The sequence below is a fragment of the Oncorhynchus keta genome, chromosome 28, assembly GCF_023373465.1.
Source record: "Oncorhynchus keta strain PuntledgeMale-10-30-2019 chromosome 28, Oket_V2, whole genome shotgun sequence".
In the NCBI taxonomy this organism is placed as follows: domain Eukaryota; kingdom Metazoa; phylum Chordata; class Actinopteri; order Salmoniformes; family Salmonidae; genus Oncorhynchus; species Oncorhynchus keta.
Genome location: NC_068448.1, coordinates 25513881 through 25520258, shown reverse-complemented (window position 1 = coordinate 25520258; position 6378 = coordinate 25513881).

The following is a 6378-nucleotide window of genomic DNA, read 5'->3' as shown; positions in this document are numbered from 1 at the left end:
CTTGACTCTTATTTTATTTATTTATTTGCACCAAAGAAAACAAGTCCTAGACAACAATACAGATACAAATAATACAAAATAAACGCTGTGCAGGTGTGGTTGGAAGCCCAAGGGCTTATATAAAAACCACACTAGAAACAAACAATACAATAAATAAGTTTAAACGTGTGTGTGCATCAGTGGAGGCTGGATCGAGGCGCTATAGGAGAACGGGCTCATTGTAATGGCTGGAATAGATCAATGGAACAGAGTCAAACATAAAATTCCATGAATTCCATTCCAGCCATTAAAATGAGACCGTTCTCCTATAGCTCCTCCCACTAGTCTCCATTGGTGTGTATGTGTGCATGTGAGTGTGTGAGAGTTAGGCTATATGGAGGTGATTACTGAGTAGTTTGGTTCATCAGGCTGACCCCCAGTCTTCGCTTGAAGTTATTGAGGGATGATGATGTTTTGGCAATGTGAAGATAAGAATTCCAGAGTACGGTACCTCTGTATCTGATAGAGAATTGACAATGTGAGGTGCGGCTGTGGGAAGGGTGAAGGTTATTCCAGTGTCTTGTGTTATATAGATGGATTTCAACCTGGAAGAATCCATTGAAGAGTTTATGTACACTGTCTGGGAGGTATGAATATTTGTAGATGAAAGTGCATAATTGGCTTACATGAATGTCGTAAATAGACAAGATATTGAGTTTCTTAAACAAACGTGCAGATGGAGCCAGGTAATTAGAGGTGGTGGCTAGTCTTGCAAATGTATTTTGTCTGATGAGAAATTTGTGTAGGCAGGAGGCATATGTACTGGCCCAGACAATATTACAGTAAATGAGATTTGGGTAAATTAAATCTGATGAACCAAACCACTAATCCTTCTGGTAATACCAACAGATTAACTTTTCATCAATTACAACTCAGAGGAATCTAGTGGACGTGACTTGTTCCATTTCATTCCCATCAATTGAGATTGACTTTTTTTTGACAATATTTGCTATTCTTACTAGGGAATACAATAAAGTAGAATTTTTTAACATTTATAGATCATTTGTTTATCTGGAACCATTCAGAAAATCTGCCCATTCCCGTGTTGGCTTCATTAACTAGTGAATACATTTTTGTAGGGTCCATTTTTGTATGTGTGATAAAATCGAATTGGTATCATCAGTAAAGAGAATGGGAAGTACGGTGGAAGAGATAGCAGCAAGGTCTATTTATCCAACACGTTTTTCTGTCTGTCAAATCTCTTAGGGGACATGCATTCCTTCCAAATTGTTTATATCTTGCTTGATATATTGTTTTCTGAACACCTAATGACGAAATTGTACGTATGCATAGATACAGTGAGCTCTGAAGATACAGTATTTCATATTCCAATATGATAACTCTAGGGGTTGCTGCATTCAGAGTATTTAAAATCAGCATTCATAGTACTTAACTGTGGAAAGACTGAATGGAGACAGAAAGAAAGACAGAGGAGATACCTGGAATGAGAATGAGTGGCCGGTTTGTGCTCAGTGTGATCGAGGGATTTCTCAGGGCTTTCCAGGGGGGTGGAATTACTGCCACATCTGTGACACGCGCGCGCGCGCACGCACGCACGCACGCACGCACGCACGCACGCACGCACGCACGCACGCACGCACGCACGCACGCACGCACGCACGCACGCACGCACGCACGCACGCACGCACGCACGCACGCACGCACGCACGCACGCACGCACGCACGCACACGCACACACACACACACACACACACACACACACACACACACACACACACACACACACACACACACACACACACACACACACACACAACAGGCCGGGCCAGGCCAGTTCAGGCCATGCCAAGCCCTCAAGCCAACTTTCTGAAGGCCAACTGATTTTTAAGAGAGATAGATGAACAGAGGGCTTATCAGTGTAACAGATGTCCCATAGTAGAGTGTGGGTAATTACACTGGGCCTTGTGTTCCCATCATTCCCCTCTCCTCCTGCAGACCTGCCACTGAGTACACACTCAGAGGGGCTACCACTACCCAACAGATAGCTCTGCAGAGGAGGGTAGTGTTCTTATAGGAACTTTATGTGGGACTGCTGCTGGTCCAATCCACTAAACTGATTTTCAGCTCAGCTCATGCCCTGCCATTATGATTTCCCTCACCGTTGTTTATATTTCTTTTTGTGGATTGCACTGAATTATTACAGTGAGTGCTGCTGTTTCTTTGAGAGTTTGGTCGAAATTCAAAGTTCCCCTGTTATCCTTTTGACATTGTGAGGACAGTACACAGTACACAGGCGTTATCCTGACCAACTGGCCCTCCAAATACACTTCCGCTGTCTTCAATCAGGATCTCAGCGATCACTGCCTCATTGCCTGTATCCGCTACGGGTCCGCAGTCAAACGACCACCCCTCATCACTGTCAAACGCTCCCCAAAACACTTCTGCGAGCAGGCCTTTCTAATCGACCTGGCCCGGGTATCCTGGAAGGATATTGACCTCATCCCGTCAGTTGAGGATGCCTGGTCATTCTTTAAAAGTAACTTCCTCACCATCTTAGATAAGCATGCTCCGTTCAAAAAATGCAGAACTAAGAACAGCTATAGCCCCTGGTTCACTCCAGACCTGACTGCCCTCGACCAGCACAAAAACATTCTGCGGCGGACTGCAATAGCATCGAATAGTCCCCGCGATATGCAACTGTTCAGGGAAGTCAGGAACTAATACACGCAGTCAGTCAGGAAAGCAAAGGCCAGCTTTTTCAAGCAGAAATGTGCATCCTGTAGCTCTAACTCCAAACAGTTCTGGGACACTGTAAAGTCCATGGAGAACAAGAGCACCTCCTCCCAGCTGCCCACTGCACTGAGGCGAGGTAACACGGTCACCACCGATAAATCCATGATAATCGAAAACTTCAACAAGCATTTCTCAACGGCTGGCCATGCCTTCCTCCTGGCTACTCCAACCTCGGCCAACAGCTCCACCCCCCCCCCCCCCGCAGCTATTCGCCCAAGCCTCCCCAGCTTCTCCTTTACCCAAATCCAGATAGCAGATGTTCTGAAAGAGCTGCAAAACCTGGACCCGTACAAATCAGCTGGGCTTGACAATCTGGACCCTCTATTTCTGAAACTATCCGCCGCCATTGTCGCAACCCCTATTACCAGCCTGTTCAACCTCTCTTTCATATTGTCTGAGATCCCCAAGGACTGGAAAGCTGCCGCGGTCATTCCCCTCTTCAAAGGGGGAGACACCCTGGACCCAAACTGTTACAGACCTACAGTGGGTAGAACAAGTATTTGATACACTGCCGATTTTGCAGGTTTTCCTACTTACAAAGCACGTAGAGGTCTGTAATTATCATAGGTACACTTCAACTGTGAGAGACTGAATCTAAAACAAAAATCCAGATAATCACATTGTATGATTTTTAAGTAATTAATTTGCATTTTATTGCATGACATAAGTATTTGATCACCTACCAACCAGTAAGAATTCCGGCTCTCACAGACCTGTTAGTTTTTCTTTAAGAAGCCCTCCTGTTCTCCACTCATTACCTGTATTAACTGCACCTGTTTGAACTCGTTACCTGTATAAAACACACCTGTCCACACACTCAATCAAACAGACTCCAACCTCTCCACAATGGCTAAGACCAGAGAGCTGTGTAAGGCCATCAGGGATAAAATTGTAGACCTGCACAAGGCTGGGATGGGCTACAGGACAATAGGCAAGCAGCTTGGTGAGAAGGCAACAACTGTTGGTGCAATTATTAGAAAATGGAAGAAGTTCAAGATGACGGTCAATCACCCTCGGTCTGGGGCTCCACGCAAGATCTCACCTCATGGGGCATCAATGATCATGAGGAAGGAGAGGGATCAGCCCAGAACTACACAGCAAGCCCTGGTCAATGACCTGAAGAGAGCTGGGACCACAGTCTCAAAGAAAACCATTAGCAACACACTACGCCGTCATGGATTAAAATCCTGCAGCGCACGCAAGGTCCCCCTGCTCAAGCCAACGCATGTCCAGGCGTGTCTGAAGTTTGCCAATGACCATCTGGATGATCCAGAGGAGGAATGGGAGAAGGTCATGTGGTCTGATGAGACAAAAATATATATTTTTGGTCGAAACTCACTCGCTGTGTTTGGAGGAAGAAGAAGGATGAGTACAACCCCAAGAACATCATCCCAACCTTGAAGCATGGAGGTGGAAACATCATTCTTTGGGGATGCTTTTGTGCAAAGGGGACAGGACGGCTGCACCGTATTGAGGGGAGGATGGATGGGGCCATGTATCGTGAGATTTTGGCCAACAACCTCCTTCCCTCAGTAAGAGCATTGAAGATGGGTCTTAGCTGGGTCTTCCAGCATGACAATGACCCGAAACACACAGCCAGGGCAACTAAGGAGTGGCTCTGTAAGAAGCATCTCAAGGTCCTGGAGTGGCCCAGCCAGTCTCCAGACCTGAATCCAATAGAAAATCTTTGGAGGGAGCTGAAAGTCCGTATTGCCCAGCGACAGCCCCAAAACCTGAAGGATCTGGAGAATGTCTGTATGGAGGAGTGGGCATAAATCCCTGCTGCAGTGTGTGCAAACCTGGTCAAGAACGACAGGAAACGTATGATCTCTGTAATTGCAAACAAAGGTTTCTGTACCAGATATTAAGTTCTGCTTTTCTGATGTATCAAATACTTATGTCATGCAATAAAATGCAAATGAATTACTTAAAAATCATACAATGTGAATTTCTGGATTTTTGTTTAAGATTAAGTCTCTCACAGTTGAAGTGTACCTTTGATAAAAAATTACAGACCTCTACATGCTTTGTAAGTAGGAAAACCTGCAAAATCAGCAGTGTATCAAATACTTGTTCTCCCCACTGTATATCCATCCTGCCCTGCCTATATAAGGTCTTCGAAAGCCAAGTCAACAAACAGATCACTGACCATCTTGAATCCCACCGTACCTTCTCCGCTGTGCAATCTGGTTTCCGAGCCGGTCACGGGTGCACCCCAGCCACACTCAAGGTACTAAACGATATCATAACCGCCATCGATAAAAGACAGTACTGTGCAGCCGTCTTCATCGACCTGGCCAAGGCTTTCGACTCTGTCAATTACCATATTCTTATCGGCAGACTCAGTCGCCTCGGTTTTTCTAATGACTGCCTTGCCTGGTTCACCAAGTACTTTGCAGACAGAGTTTAGTGTGTCAAATCGGAGGGCATGTTGTCCGGTCCTCTGGCAGTCTATGGGGGTGCCACAGGGTTCAATTCTCGGGCCGACTCTTTTCTCTGTATATATCAATGATGTTGCTCTTGCTGCGGGCGATTCCCTGATCCACCTCTACGCAGACGACACCATTCTGTATACTTCTGGCCCATCCTTGGACACTGTGCTGTCTAACCTCCAAACGAGCTTCAACGCCATACAACACTCCTTCCGTGGCCTTCAACTGCTCTTAAACGCTAGTAAAACCAAATGCATGCTTTTCAACCGTTCGCTGCCTGCACCCGCACGCCCGACTAGCATCACCACCCTGGATGGTTCCAACCTTGAATATGTGGACATCTATAAGTACCTAGGTGTCTGGCTAGACTGTAAACTCTCCTTCCAGACTCATATCAAACATCTCCAATCCAAAATCAAATCTAGAATCGGCTTTCTATTTCGCAACAAAGCCTCCTTCACCCACGCCGCCAAACTTACCCTAGTAAAACTGACTATCCTACCAATCCTCGACTTTGGCGATGTCATCTACAAAATGGCTTCCAATTCTCTACTCAGCAAACTGGATGCAGTTTATCACAGTGCCATCCACTTTGTTACTAAAGCACCTTATACCACCCACCACTGCGACCTGTATGCTCTAGTCGGCTGGCCCTCGCTACATATTCATCGCCATACCCACTGGCTCCAGGTCATCTACAATTCCATGCTAGGTAAAGCTCTGTCTTATCTCAGTTCACTGATCATGATGGCAACACCCACCCGTAGCACGCGCTACAGGCAGGTAGGTGTATCTCACTGATCATCCCTAAAGCCAACACCTCAATTGGCCGCCTTTCCTTCCAGTTCTCTGCTGCCTATGACTGGAACAAATTGCAAAAATCACTGAAGTTGGAGACTTTTATCTCCCTCACCAACTTTAAACATCTGCTATCTGAGCAGCTAACCGAACGCTGCAGCTGTACATAGTCCATCGGTAAATAGCCCACCCAATTTACCTACCTCATTCCCATACTGTTTTTATTTATTTACTTTTCTGCTCTTTTGCACACCAGTATCTCTACCTGCACATGACCATCTGATCATTTATCACTCCAGTGTTAATCTGCTAAAATTGTAATTATTCACCTACCTCCTCATGCCTTTTGCACACA